Source organism: Papaver somniferum, chromosome 5, assembly GCF_003573695.1.
Source record: "Papaver somniferum cultivar HN1 chromosome 5, ASM357369v1, whole genome shotgun sequence".
Taxonomy (NCBI): domain Eukaryota; kingdom Viridiplantae; phylum Streptophyta; class Magnoliopsida; order Ranunculales; family Papaveraceae; genus Papaver; species Papaver somniferum.
In genome coordinates this window covers 191,821,640-191,837,069 of record NC_039362.1, presented here as the reverse complement: position 1 = coordinate 191,837,069, position 15,430 = coordinate 191,821,640, and the positions used below count along the sequence as shown (strand labels likewise).

Here is a 15,430-nt window from a genome sequence, read left to right as displayed (position 1 = left end):
AAAGGATTCATTCTAGAACCGATTAATTAAACAATGATCTTTACTAAGACCGATATTAAGGATCCCTAGTAGGACCGATCCTTCACCAATGATCTCTATTAGGACAGGTCCCAAGGATATCTATTAGGACAGATCCTATATGTCTCTAGTAGAACTGATCCTTAGTTAACCAAGTTTACATTTTTCGCTTTGTCTATTACTTTAGGGACTTCATATATACCGAAAATGTATTTGATTAAAAATGAAAGTTCACAAGATGCCTACATAATATAGTTGAACATGTGCTAAACTCTTATTACTTAAGGTTCAAGTATTTTCTTTAATACTGAAGAAGATATCCCATAACCGCAAATCCTAAATAATTTTTAGATATTCGGAAATCATATGCTTTCCATATACTAGAGGATAAGCATATCTCTTGTAGTTATTTTAGTGAAGTATACATATGTTGTATACTAGCTAATATTGGTTGTCATCTAACAGATATTTCGGTACATATGTTGGATTAACAAGAAATATTCGTTCATTGCATATTTTAAGAATTTTTCGATTTGGTAGTGTCTTGTTTTTCAAACAAGCCTTGGTTATTACAGAATAAATATTAGAGCTTGTATTCTTACAAAGTCATCCCTTGGAGACGTTGCTTAACTGTTGGTGTGGGAAGCCCACTAATGGTTAGTTTGGATGTAGAATTTTAAAGCTGGAATTTATGGGTCCAGGGGATTTGGTAGAATTACGTTTCCCTCTGTATGTTTGGTTGTGTTAGAGCACTGCTCGGTCAAACTCGGATGCATTGCTATCTCAAGAATGTTTGTCAATGTTAGTGATCAAAACTATAATTCTTGATTTCTAGTCCATTATAGCTAAGTCTCAAACTAGGATAGTGTAGTTGAGCTCAAGGACTTCATGGTGATTCATCATACAAGTGGAAGGACTACTCAAGGAACCGGTGGAACTTCTCTACAAAAAGGTATGTGAAGACTTAAACTTATCTGTCACTCAAAAGTCTATTTATTCTATCTCCTACTTCTTGAGACAAAAGTCGTATGCTATATATATAGACTTAGATTATATACATTTGGTATTTCGAGCCGAGTATACCTCGCCTATCTATATCTCGAAATATGTGTTGGTAAGCGTTTCGCTTCGATCATGTTTTTCTTTACCTAGTGATGCAAGTCATGTATGTTTCGATCATATTGAAAATTTCTTTGACGAGAAATAGTGTAACAACTGTATAACGTCCTCTAAGAATGTTTCAATGATTAGAATGAGAGTTTAGATTACATAACCATAATGGACATAAGTATGTTGTGGAAACACATATGTGCATAAGCCCCATGCTGGAAATCGGCTAGTAGCCAAGTCCGTGAACTGCCGAAATTCTCAAACCTGAGAATTTCTGCTGAGTTATCAAACTATGTTGCGTGAGCCAAGTCCGCGAACCCATTCCGCGAACCAGCGAAGCTCTCGAACCCGAGAATTTCTGCTGGAGTTTGAAAACTCTTTCCAGTACTTCAAATCCGCGAACCTAGTCTGCGAACTTGTATAAGTTATATATCTAAAGATGATTTCTGAACTTAACTCATAAAGACTAAATAATGCTTTTGCAAACCGTGGCTATAAAGTTCATGAACCGATTCATGTGAATCGAATCATCTTTGCTTCAATTGTGTCTTGTGTAGTACATGAGATTTACTTGCAATTGAACAACTCTCTAACTAGTTCATGTGAGTCATTTGAACTAGTTATGGTGAAGAAGAAAGTGGTTGGTATGAAGTGCTCAAATGGCTAACCTTTTGGTTGACTATTATTGAACCAACAATGCACACGTTTGGGTACGGTTTACAAACCTAGAAGCGTGCAGTTCATTTGTGTATGACAAGCTAAGATTTCGATCTAACAGTTGAGATATATTAGCTTGAATCTAAATCAGGTTTTCATCTAACGGTGGATAGAGTTTGCTTTGTGAGAAAGGAGAAACCCTGATTTGAAAGACTATATAAGGGGACATCTAGCGACTCCACAAACTAATCTCCACACGTCCGTATGTTACTAGTTTGTAAGCTAGAGCGGATTCTCCTTTAACCTTTGTTTTTATTCTTCTAAAACCAGGTTAATGACTTAAATACTTCATTGGGATTGTGAAGCCAGACCGATACTACTTTTATCGTAGTTGTGTGATCTGATCTTGCATCTTCTATCGTACGAGTACAATCAAATTGATTGGATTGAGATCGTGAGAGTTCTCCGATAGGAAAGATACAAAAGTAATCACAAACATCTTCGTCTCATTGTTTGTGATTCCACGACGTCTTGTTTCGCTACCATACGATTAAGATTGTTGTGAGGTGATTGATTAATCTAGGCTGTTCTTCGGGAATATAAGACCGGATTATCAATTGGTTTCTGTTCACCTTGATTATATATCAAAAGACGAAAAAAAAACTTTAGGGTTTTTCTGTGGGAGAAAGATTTATCCTTTGATAGACTTTTCTGTGTGAGACAGATTTGTTTATTGTTAAAGCCTGCAATTTTGGGTCGTAGCAACTCTTAGTTGTGGGTTAGATCATCTAAGGGAATCAAGTGCGTAGTTTCCTGTTGGGATCAGAGGCGTAGGGGTGCAACTGTACCTTGGATCAGTGGGAGACTGATTGGGGTTCAAGTACAGTCCAGTTCGAAGTTAGCTTGGAGTAGGCTAGTGTCTGTAGCGGCTTAATACAGTATGTATTCAATCTAGACTAGGTCTCGGGGTTTTTCTGCATTTGCGGTTTCCTCGTTAACAAAACTTCTGGTATCTGTGTTATTTCTTTTCCACATTATATTTGTTTATATAATAGAAATAATACAGGTTGTGCTTTTGATCTAATCAATTGGAAATCCGACCTTTGGTTGTTGATTGATATCGATTGATCCTTGGACATTGGTCTTTGGTACCGTCCAAGTTATTCCTTGTATTTGATTAGTACTCACAGTTTCTGTTTGAGGAAATCAAATAAGGATAGTCATATAAAATCGTCGATATACTTTTAATTGATTGAGTCTTGTTGATTCTCTTAAAAGTGTATTCGAGTTTTTTCATACAAATTGCTAAGCGAAATATTTGGTGGTGTTGTTAGACCCCCGCATTTTCAATTGGTATCCGAGCAGGCAAACACGTTCAACACCTTATAGTTTGTGTTTGTAGCGATCTGACTCTATGGACAGAGGTGTTATCTCTATTAACATACCATCAGTCTTCGATGGCTCTAATTAATTATGGTGGAAAATTTCTATGCGAGATTTTCTTCAAGCACGTGATTTTCAATCATAGGTATATGTTGTTAATGGCTATGATGCTCCCGTTGTGGCAGTCGGAGATGTAAACGTTCCCAAACCTATTGGTGAATATAGCCCTGCTGAGATACTTGCAGCAAAGAAAAATTCCGACGGTTTGAATGCCATCATACATGCCATTACCCCAAACCTTCAGCACCATGTGTGTAATTTCACTAGGTCTAAAGATGCTTGGGATATCTTAGAAACCGTATTTGAAGGAAACTGCAGTGAACAGAAAGATAGGATTCAAAACCTTAATTCCGATTGGGAGAACCTTCGTATGGCAGATGAAGATTCATTTGATGAGTTTAATCACAAATTATCCAAAATTGTTAATGCATCTTTTGTATTGGATAAGACTATTCCTGAAAAGGACATTGTGATGAAAATTCTCAGATCACTGTTATTTAGATACGAGTCTAAGAAGCATGCCATGTTAAGGGAAATAACCTCGATAATCTTTCCAGAAATACATTGGTTGGAAAGCTAAAGATCTTTGATCATGAGCATACATCCAAAATCGAAAAGGATGTTGCCTTTAAAGCATAGAGGAACACCAAATTACTTGATAAAAGTAAGAGTGTTTATGTCTCTGAGGATGAGCAGTCTGAGGATGATTTTTCGGATGAAAATCTTGACAAATCAGTCTCCTTGATCACAAGACAGTTTAGGGATCTTCTTTTGAAGAGAAGTAAACGGGTTTCAAGAGACAAACCCAGGTCATCAGATAAACCTCACACTCGCGCCCCTTCTAAAAACAAGGATGCCGACGAGGCTGATGACGAGGATATGCCTCTGTGCTTTAAGTGTAAAGGTTTTGGTCATTTTGCAAACGAATGCCCTAATCGAAGAAAATACACTGGGAATAAAGGTCTTGCTGTAACACTTGATGAAATGTTTGAGATATATGATTCTGAAGAAGATAGGAAATCAAGTGTCCGTCTTCTATGTGAGAACATTGATTTTGATAGTTGTAGTAATATATATATCAACCTTGATGATTTCGGTGAAGATGAGAATCCAATCAAGCTGGAAGAATCAATTGACCCATCCTATGGAAACTCTGTTGGTAAAGTTTCAGGATTCAACTTGTGTTTAGCCGCAGTCGCACCAAAAATGCCTGATTACTATCCAAGATTGACGTGCTTGTTTTGTTCTCAAAAGGGTCATGAACTATCAAGATGTTACAAGTACAAACATCAAATGAGGCACTCCAACAAACTTCAACGAAGAGAAAATCAGGTAGCAAGGAAGCTTAAACTTGCTCAGAAGACCGCTGAGGTATGTAGAATTTCATCTTCATCTAAGAAGTTGGTTTCCAAGGATAAAAATAAGACCATTATAGAAGAAGGTATGGTCAAGTATCTTTGATAGACAGAAGACAGAGGATTCCTCTCAAGAGGAAAATGGTGGACAAATTGTTGTTCACCACAACACAAATTGATTGTGTTGATTGGTAATTCTTGTCTCATGTGCCTGATCAAAAGAGACAAGATTGTGAACGCACATGCTTTAGAATTTTTTTTTCTTAGGTTTGTTATTTTTTGTCCCTCAAATAAAAGAAAAGGGTCATTATCGACAATTCTACTCTTTATAGGGTTTAGAGTTGGACGTCTACGAACCTGTTTAAAGGTTTCGAACCCTGCATTCCTTTTTCCTCTATTGATATTCTTTTTTCAAGACTGTGTATTGAGATTGTGAATTCCACTCACAAAAAAATCAGTTGGTAATAGCTGTTCTCAAAGTATCATGCCTTTGGACGGAAAGGATATCAACATGATTGTTAAGCCATCAATCAAGGAAAAAGAGAAATCTCCAAATTCTTCGTCCTTGAAAAGAAAAAGAAGGAATACAAGAAAACCAAGGGCAGTACCTTCTAACTCTCAGAAGTTTTCCGATGTTCTTGATGAGTTGAAGAGTAAGAAATGAGATTCGTGATATAAAGGCTTGTGTTTTAAGATCTTTGGAAATTCAGAAAGCCTTGGTTCGACATAATCAGCCAAGACAGTTCGTTGATATTAACTCCTTTCTTCGCGAACCTTATGTTCCAATGGCTGTTGACAACAAGGAGTTCGGGAATGATGTTGAATTCCTCAAAGACATTGTTGCCTAGGATGTCTTCTTTTTGGCTTAGTTGGAAGAATAACTAGTGCTTTGAATAGCGACGATTGTGACTACATATAGCTATTATTTTTCATCTTCTTGTTTCTTTTTTAGGTTTTTTGGTTTAAAATTCTAAAAATATTTGGAGGATGATGGTTTGCAATATTTAATCTTATGGTTTGTTATATTGCAATGCTTATGGGATTTGTGTGTTTACGTCCGTGAACTTTGTTGTCCCATATTTTGTCAAAAGTAAAGTCGTTCATGATCATATTCATGTATTGATTTAAGGATGAATAGACTTTTGACAAACACAAAAGTTAAGCCTATATTGTCAATTCTTTGATGGAATATATGTTAGAATCTTTTGTGAACAAGGATAAAGTCTATTATTTTATGAAAATAATGATTGAAAATAGAATAGATCCTTGTATATTTCACAGTATTGATCTTCTTTGATTCATATCCTATGAAATACTGTGAGGCTCCGTAATATGTCTTATGTTGAGCATGGTACGACTAAGTTGATTATTTCTTATTAGCTTGGTTGGTTGTTCCGTAAGGTATGTTATGTTGAGCATTTGTAAACTAAATTAATCATCTCGTTTGGTTATTTAGTTATTTACTCTGTAAGTTCTCTTATGTCGAGCAAAACAAATGGCAATTAAATTGATTACTTTCATGATTAGTTTGGTTGTTTGTATTCCAATTAGATTAATTATGGGTTCTCTTGTAATTAGTCTAGTTGAGCATTCATATATTCCATAAGATTTTTCTTGTGTCGAGTATATGAACGTCTATCCTAATCATTTTCCAATGGTTTTGGTAGTCATATGTTCCGTAAGTTTACTTATGTTGAGCATACACAATTAAGTTGATCACCTTGTGTGTTTAATTTGATTGCGTATTCCAATTAAATTAATCATGGGTTTACTTATGATTAATTTGATTGAGTTGTTGGATATAGAAAATCACTTATCATGGTTTTTGGTGTCCAATAAAAAATCCTTCTTTTCTCTCGAAATTAAGGTCGCTCTTGTTGTTCCCTTGGGAATGACATCAAATGGGGGAGAGTTCTTTTTAACTTGTGCTTAATGGTCATATCTTGAGGGGTGTGCGGCTGTGGAATTTTAGAGGGGTTATCTTGTATCTTTAAACTCCTTGATGAATGATATTAGCTTCGGCTATATGATTGCATCTAAATTAAGATGATGTGCGTATTTTCTTTTAGTCATGAAATGTCTCTTGTGGAAATTTCATTATGATCCCGTTCTTGTACCTTTGCCAATTTTATTGACAAAAAGGGGGAGAATTAATATGTAGTTCACACTACAAATAAATATGGTTTTCGGATCATTGTGTAAGGGGGAGTGGTTTCCATGATCGAGATGGAGTATTGACCAAGGGGGAGTGATACATATCACCATAGTATTATTGTTGAAGTTGTGATACAATTGAACTTTGACACTGTGTAGTAATACTATGACACTGTCTAACAATTATCGAGAATCTCGAGTTTTCTCATTGTTATGGCTACGGATCTTCAACAACGGTGAGCTAAACTTACAACCTTTGGGATCATTGGAGTACTTGGAAGGACGAAGATTTCAAGGAATGTTGAAGATTAGACTTATGGAATAGGAGCTACTAGAGTTTCATTATCTTTTTTGTATTCCATATGTATTGATAGTTTTATCACCAAAATTGACAAAGGGGGAGATTGTTAGAGCAATGCTCGGTCAAACTCGCATGTCTTTCTATCTCAAGCATGTTTGTCAATGTTAGTGATCAAAATTATAAGTCTTGATTTCTAGTCTATTATAGCTAAGTCTCGGACTAGGATAGTAAGTGTGGTTGAGCTCAAGGACTTCATATTAATTCATCATACAAGTGGAAGAAGTTCTCAAGGAACCGGTGGAACTTCTCGACAAAAAGGTATGTGAAGACTTGAACTTATCTGTCACTCAAAAGTCTATCTATTTTATCTCCTACTTCTTGAGACAAAAGTCGTATGCTATATATATAGACTTAGATTATACACATTTGGTATTTCGAGACGAGTATACCTCGCCTATCTATATCTTGAAATATGTGTTGGTAAGCGTTTCGCTTCGATCATATTTTTCTTTACCTAGTGACGCAAGTCATGTATGTTTCAATCATCTTGAAAATTGCTTTGACGAGAAATAGTGTAACAACTACATAACGTCCTCTAAGAATGTTTCAATGATTGGAATAAGAGTTTAGATTACATAACCATAGTGGACATAAGTATGTTGTGGAAACACATATGTGCATAAGTCTCATGCTGGAAATTGGCTAGTAGCCAAGTCCGCGAACTCAGTCCGCGAACTGCCAAAGTTCTCAAACCCGAGAATTTCTGCTGAGTTATCAAAGTATGTTGCGTGAGCCAAGTCCGCGAACCCAGTCCGCGAACCAGCGAAGCTCTCGAACCCGAGAATTTCTGCTGGAGTTTGAAAACTCTTTCCATTACTTCAAGTCCGCGAACCTAGTCTGCGAACTTGTATAGGTTATATATCTAAAGATGATTTCTGAACTTAACTCATAAAGACTAAGGAATGCTTTTGCAAAACGTGGCTATAAAGTTCATGAACCGATTCATGTGAATCGAATCATCTTTGCTTCAATTGTGTCTTGTGTAGTACATGAGATTTCCTTGGAATTGAACAACTCTCTAACTAGTTCATGTGAGTCATTTGAACTAGTTATGGTGAAGAAGAAAGTGGTTGGTATGAAATGCTCAAATGGCTAGCCTTTTGGTTGACTATTATTGAACCAACAATGCACACGTTTGGGTACGGTTTACAAACCTAGAAGCATGCAGTTCATTTGTGTATGACAAGCTAAGATTTCGATCTAACGGTTGAGATATATTAGCTTGAATCTAAATCAGATTTTCATCTAATGGTGGATAGCGTTTGCTTTGTGAGCAAGGCGAAACCCTGATTTGAAAGACTATATAAGGGGACATCTAGCAACTCTACAAACTAATCCCCACACATCCGTGTGTTACTATATTGTAAGCTAGAGTCGATTCTCCTTTAACCTTTGGTTTTCTTCTTCTAAAACCAGGTTAACGACTTAAAGACTTCATTGGGATTATGAAGCCAGACCGATACTACTTTTATCGTAGTTGTGTGATATGATCTTGAATCTTCTATCGTACGAGTACAATCAGATTGATTGGCTTGAGATCGTGAGAGTTATCCGATAGGAAACATATAAAAGTAATCACAAACATCTTCGTCTCATTGTTTGTGATTCCACGACGTCTTGTTTCGCTACCATACGATTAAGATTGTTGTGAGGTGATTGATTAATCTAGGCTGTTCTTCGGGAATATAAGACTGAATTATCAATTGGTTTCTATTCACCTTGATTATATATCAAAAGACGAAACAAAAACTTTAGGGTTTTTCTGTGGGAGACAGATTTATCCTTTGATAGACTTTTCTGTGCGAGACAGATTTGTTTATTGTTAAAGCCTGCAATTTTGGGTCGTAGCAACTCTTAGTTGTGGGTGAGATCATCTAAGGGAATCAAGTGCGTAGTATCATGTTGGGATCAAAGGCGTAGGGGTGCAACTGTACCTTGGATCAGTGGGAGACTGATTGGGGTTCAAATACAGTCCAATCCGAAGTTAGCTTGGAGTATGCTAGTGTCTGTAGCGGCTTAATACAGTGTGTATTCAATATGGACTAGGTCCCGGGGGTTTTCTGCATTTGGGGTTTCCTCGTTAACAAAACTTCTAGTGTCTATGTTATTTCTTTTACGCATTATATTTGTTTATATAGTAGAAATAATACAGGTTGTGCGTTTGATCTAATCAATTGGAAATTCGACCTTTGGTTGTTGATTGATATTGATTGATCCTTGGACATTGGTCTTTGGTACCTTCCAAGTTATTCCTTGTATTTGATTAGTACTCACAGTTTCTTTTTGAGGAAATCAAATAAGGATAAAGATATAAACTCGTCGATATACTTTTAATTGATTGAGTCTTGTTGATTCTCTTAAAAGTGTATTCGAGTTTGTCCATACAGATTGCTAAGCGAAATATTGGGTGGTGTTATTAGACCCCCTCTTTTTCAGGTTACCCGAATCCTTGGAATCACGTTTCCTACGGGATTCAGTTTTCCAGCAAATCCTCCATATGGAGTCCTACCCCTCCCTCCTAAGATTTGCTGGGAAACTTATCATGGGATTTATGGACTTACTTTTTTTTTAACTCTAAATCCCATATATATGCAATCTTAAGATTTGAGGGTAATGACAAACGGCACAAAGACTTTAATACAAGAAAACTCTATAAATCCTAGGAATTTTAATTGAGTTACCAAAACACACAGAATTTACATGAATCCAAGAATTTGTAATCCCTTGGGATTATAAATTCCTGGAAAAGGTGAATTCTGCAAACAATAAAAATATTCTCGTAATACTCATCGGAGAGGAGAGTATCCTAATTAGGTAAAATCACTTACGTAGGCTTCGTTGTAAGACTTTTGTGCGATCAAGAAGCTCCAGTAGTACCTTTGGTGGGAAACTAAGAATTGTATTGTCATTTTAATTTTTTGATTATTGATTTGATTTACTAACGGTAAATATTGAACCTTGATATATTTAGTTTGTTTATCCAGTGATCCTTCTCTTCTGATATAAGGTCACTCGAACTAATTCGAGGATCAATGTTTTACAGGTTTTCTTAATTGCCTCAAGATCTGAAGATATAACTAGTCATCATATATTGTTAACAGACTCCATTCTGTGCATGGTCGATCATTAAGGAATCAAGTTGTTTTTACAAGTGCTTTGAAGATTGAAGACTAAAAGATTTTATTTTTGGTATTCTCTGATATTTATGATAACTTATTGCACACTTGATTGACTGGGATCCGACAAGCTTTTTTTCTCCAATAGATTTTAAAGATTGTCATATAGATTGACAATCTATTTAGATGTTTCTATTTGATATCTACTTTCATAGTTTTGTAAAATAAGATTGATTATTTTAGTAGTCTTTATCTTTGTTGATCTAACCGAATAAGGAGTCTATATTACTTAAACGGAGGAACCTTTGTACTCAACTTATCTCTGATTAAGTTATTGATCTCTGGGATTGATAGAAATGTTACTGAAACAAATTAGTCCTTTACTATTTCGTAATACGATCCAAAGGAGTTGAGTTGTTGAAATCTTCACAGTAGGTGAAGTAACTTGAGATAGTGGATTTTATCTTAGGATTCACGTGCTTATACCAAATTGGTTTTAGACACAGAGACACTGAATGAACTGAGTAACTTTACTTGGTCTCAACTCTATGAAGTTGTTGTAGTCAATTTGTATAGCGGCTTAATTATGATAGTATTCAAAACTGAACTAGGTTTTGGGGTTTTTCTGCCTTGCAGTTTTTCCTCGTTAACAAAATCTTGTGTGTAGTGTGATTTACTTTACCTCTGTATTATTTGACTTGTATTTATAATTAAATTAAATACACTTTTACATTAATCATCACTTGGATCCTATAGATTGGTTCGGATTCGAACTTATGCTATACCAAGTGTACATCTTGTTTGAGTAATCTCATTGAAAATTCGTGTTTGTATTAGATTACACTAGGTGTATCTTGCGTAGGTTGATATCAAAAATATTGTGGTGTACTTAATACCCTCGTCATTTCAATTGGTGTCAGAGCAGGTAAACACGATAAGATCTAACAATTTTTGTTTAGTGCGATCCGACCTATAAGACATAATGCATCACCAAGAAAAATAGTACTATATAATCCGAAATCTAAATTTTAACATAAAATTGACCACGTGGCAAATAACATACAAACTTCATAGATAATCTAAAGAGACTTGGGAACGGAAGCCCTGGCATCGACCATGAAGGTTCTGCCATCAATCTGAAGTTTAACACCGAAAATTCTAACATCAACGACATTGGTCAATCCGTTCAGTATCACTATTAACTTGATTTACCGATCAGAAGAAATAAAACAAAACGATTAATGTCCGTCAAGCATAATATCGGTTAATTAGGTTAATTACCTTCCTGATGATAAATTTATCTACTAGTGAAGAGTTTGCAATGCAACCTAAAGACTAGCTAGGTATGACCGGCATAGTCAGTGATGCACAATGAATTGTCATGCACCAATTCCTTAACCACCGGCAGAGAAGGTTCTATCGTGGATACTGTGCTAGTCCAATCCTATACGGTGGTCCTCTTGAGTTTCGCTGCATTCTTTGTTTTGACGCAGAAAATTTTCTCAATCTGCATTCTTTTCATGTGCTGATAATTGGTGCATAATTTTGGCCCATGAGATAAAGTTTGTATTATTTGCATTAGTTGAGAAGCACTTTGGCATGAGTTTATATTGAACCCTGATTTTGGGCATACCTAACTTTTCTAGGCATACAAAACAATAGTCCCATCTTGGGTGACCTTATAAGGGGTACCCTATGGGTAGTTCAATTACCTATATACCCTTAATACAAAAATCTAAAATCAGTTTTCTAAAAAATCAAAATCAGTTTCCCTTAACATCTCTGCTTTTTCCTCCTCCTCTAGCCGAACTCTTCCCCCTCCTGCGGAAAAAAAAATTCATCATCGTGATTAATTGTCGATTCGTAAAAATTTGATCGTCGATTAAACTCAACCACATGATGACTCGTACAAAGAAAAGCAGGGACTAGGAAAACCAAATTGTCTTCTAATCCATCAATTGAAGAAGAAGAACCAATTGAAGATGAAGGTGTAGAAACTGAAAATCAACCACCAAGTGAACCAGAAATTGAACCAACTGCATCTCCAACTCCGGAAATGAGGATAATAAAGTAAGTTTTACAAGCCCAATCTCCTATTTGCTGTTTTTCATCGATTAAATGACTGTTACAGTGTTGGGTTCGGCTCAAAATTGAGTTGCATTTTTAGCCGAACTGTTCTTCACAAAAGCTTCCTGTAAGTGTATATGAACAGTTCGGCATGAAATTTCAAGCCGAACCTAGTCACAGATAGAGATGCATAGGGGTTCGGCGTATTCAATAATCATAATATGTGCCGAACCTAGCACATTTACGAGGTTCGGCTATTATGATATTCTCAATATCTGCCGAACCAATAACAATATTTTAACCCAAAAAATAACAAATTGATGTTCGACTCATACGATTTTCGAAATATAAGCCGAACCAGTAAATTTTTTTTTCCGGGCTATTCAGGATGTTTTTCGGCTTACTATGAAACTTTCATATAAGCCGAACTAGTGTCTAGCAAAAAGGTTGGAATCGAAAATTATAGGTTCGGCGCATGCAGTAAACAGATTCAGTGAACCGAATCATTCATCAATTGGTAGATTCGGCTCATAGATGTGAGCCGAACCTCAACTTGTTTCGCCGAACCATGAATCAAAAAATCATCTAAACAACCTTTATAATTCTGAAAATTATCTTAATCACTAAACAAAATATTTAATCACTAATCAATATTACTAACACTAATACGTAAAGGGTAGATTTGCCATTAATTTTAAAAAAATGGGTTAAGTAGTACTCTGATTTTACTATTTCACAACCTTTTTTGTCTTTATGTAATATGCCTAGTAAGATTTTAGTATGCCCAAAATGAGGGTTGTTTATATTAGCTCAAAGTTAGTCGACGAATCTAAGCCCAGCACATACGGACACACCCATCAGAATTCAAGACTCAACAGTGACAAAGGCAGTGGACTTAGCGAATATATATTGTTGCACGTAATGGTTCTTAAATCCTGAATCCCAAATGCACTGAAAATACATGAAAATTAGGCAACAACGATGGCATGAGCATCACAATGTTGCAATATTTCGTCATTTATTAATCTAAAACGGTTGAGAAGGTACAAGATATCTATGAATTTTTCCTTTCGATTTAGTTAATTGTCATGCACCATATATTTTTCCTTTGGCCCATGTGATAAACTTTCCCTATATTTTGGCAGTGATTATACATTGCATGAAGTGGGCATAGAATCCAAATATGAAACTTCAAAAGGTGATTGTACTCTATCAAACGATAAAGCATTGGTGCTTGTTCATTTTAAAGTAAGGAATCAGCAGTTAGGTTCACCAAACGATAACATAAACTAGACTCCTACACGTGTAAATGCTTCATTAGTTGGGTTCGCATCATGTCTTCTCCTATGGTACTAAAAAGACAAAAAAAAAATGTACCACCTAACATGTGTCGATTGTCATAATGGAAAAATGAATCGGAAAGAAAAAATAAAAAAAGAGCCAAATAAAAATACCGCCGACTAAGGGGATCGAACCCTTGACCACGGGATTAAAAGTCACGCGCTCTACCACTGAGCTAAGTCGGCCTTGTTGTGAGAAAGTAGAAACCATAATTTATTAAGTTAAACCTTAGGTGAAGGAACCCATCCCAAGGACTAACCTCTAGGTTTTGTACCATAGGTCCATATGTCAGTTTCGGTGATATCGGCAAATACATAATATAGTTGGAAGGAAAGCTTATACACCCTCGATCCCTATCATAAAGGCGGAAAAGTTTGAATCTTATATAGATTAAGAAATTGTTTGGTTTTTCATAAATTTTCATGTTTTTATCTTTTGTTTTTCTCTCCATACAAGTTTTCATACGGCACGGCGCTATGAATTGTTTTTGTGTTGGTTAGATTTCCTTTTTCTTGTAAGACTACCAAGAGTTGAGCGTGGGAACTCAGGGGGAACTGTAATCTTTTTCAAACTGAATTTAAAGCTTTGATCAATACTATTAACGTCGACCGGATCGGTTTCTTGTTAAATGGAGATTAAGATGTCCACATGGATGTACACTGACATATATACAACATAAAGTATTTTTTTGGTGATTAAGATATCCAACGTAAGTGTGTACATTGGGATATGCACCCGTTTTCATTTATAGTAATTGAGATGACTATTCATTCCTAGTTGTTGCAAATAATACCAACAAACTTGAAAACCTAATGTCCCAAGAGGAAGCACGTAAAAGTTCCAGGTTTGAATAAAAGTAGCTTGTCGATTGCATTCCAAATTACAAATACAGTTCAGTCATCATTTAAATAGATTGTCATTGTGCTAAAAAAAATTAGAATTTTTTTTTCAAAATTCAAAAAGTTGAATCTGAGTTGCGAATCCTCTTTCATATCCTTAAAAAGTGTTATATCTACATTAATTTTTGGAACCACTAATAGTTTTAAAATACGAATATTGACTTTGTGCTTGTATCAATGTATAATTGGCATGGTTACACATTAATTATACTTGAACTTATGGTAAAAAAATAAATAATCGGTTGGGATAATATAATTTACGGCCAGTCATTTTACAGATAATAAACGTTATCATTCCCTACAATATTCTAGGTTTGAGAAACGTTATACTGTAATACGAAACTTCTTGATAAAGAATAATAACTATACATTTATGGTTTAAACTAACATATGAAAAAAGCCCAGCTTACAACGTCACAAAAAAAGAAAAAAAAAATAATGTAAAACATTAAATCCTACAACATTCACTTGGATATTAGTGATATGAAGCGTCCTTGAATCTTTCTTAATGGTGAAAAATGACGCGCGTGATGATATTGCATATATCATATGCCAAATATGCTTTTCCTTGCAAATTAATAATACAATCTCATTGTCTTAACTAAGTAGTGAAAGGCTCGAATTAAATAAAATTCCATATACAAACAAAAGAAATTTCCCCCTCTAATATGATACACGTATAAGAGAGTTGCTCTTTATCAGCATATGCGTTTGAGACCTAGAAGTAAATAAGATACCCAGTCTAAATATGAATGGTATGAAAACTTGCAAATGGAACTGATATTACACCTTAATCTAAGAGTACATAAGAGACATAAAACATCCATAATTTTACAATTTGCTATCATAAAATGAATATTAAAATATAATTGAATACTAATACTTTTTAAATCAACTTCTATAAAGTGT

General features: G+C 35.3%; 1 non-coding gene across 1 annotated transcript; it reads right to left on the bottom strand.

Annotated features, from left to right (window-relative positions):
* Positions 1-13,735: 13,735 nt before the first annotated feature.
* TRNAK-UUU lies at positions 13,736-13,807 on the bottom strand. The gene has a single exon. It is a non-coding gene; the product is annotated as a tRNA-Lys (tRNA).
* Between the last annotated feature and the right edge of the window lie 1,623 nt (positions 13,808-15,430).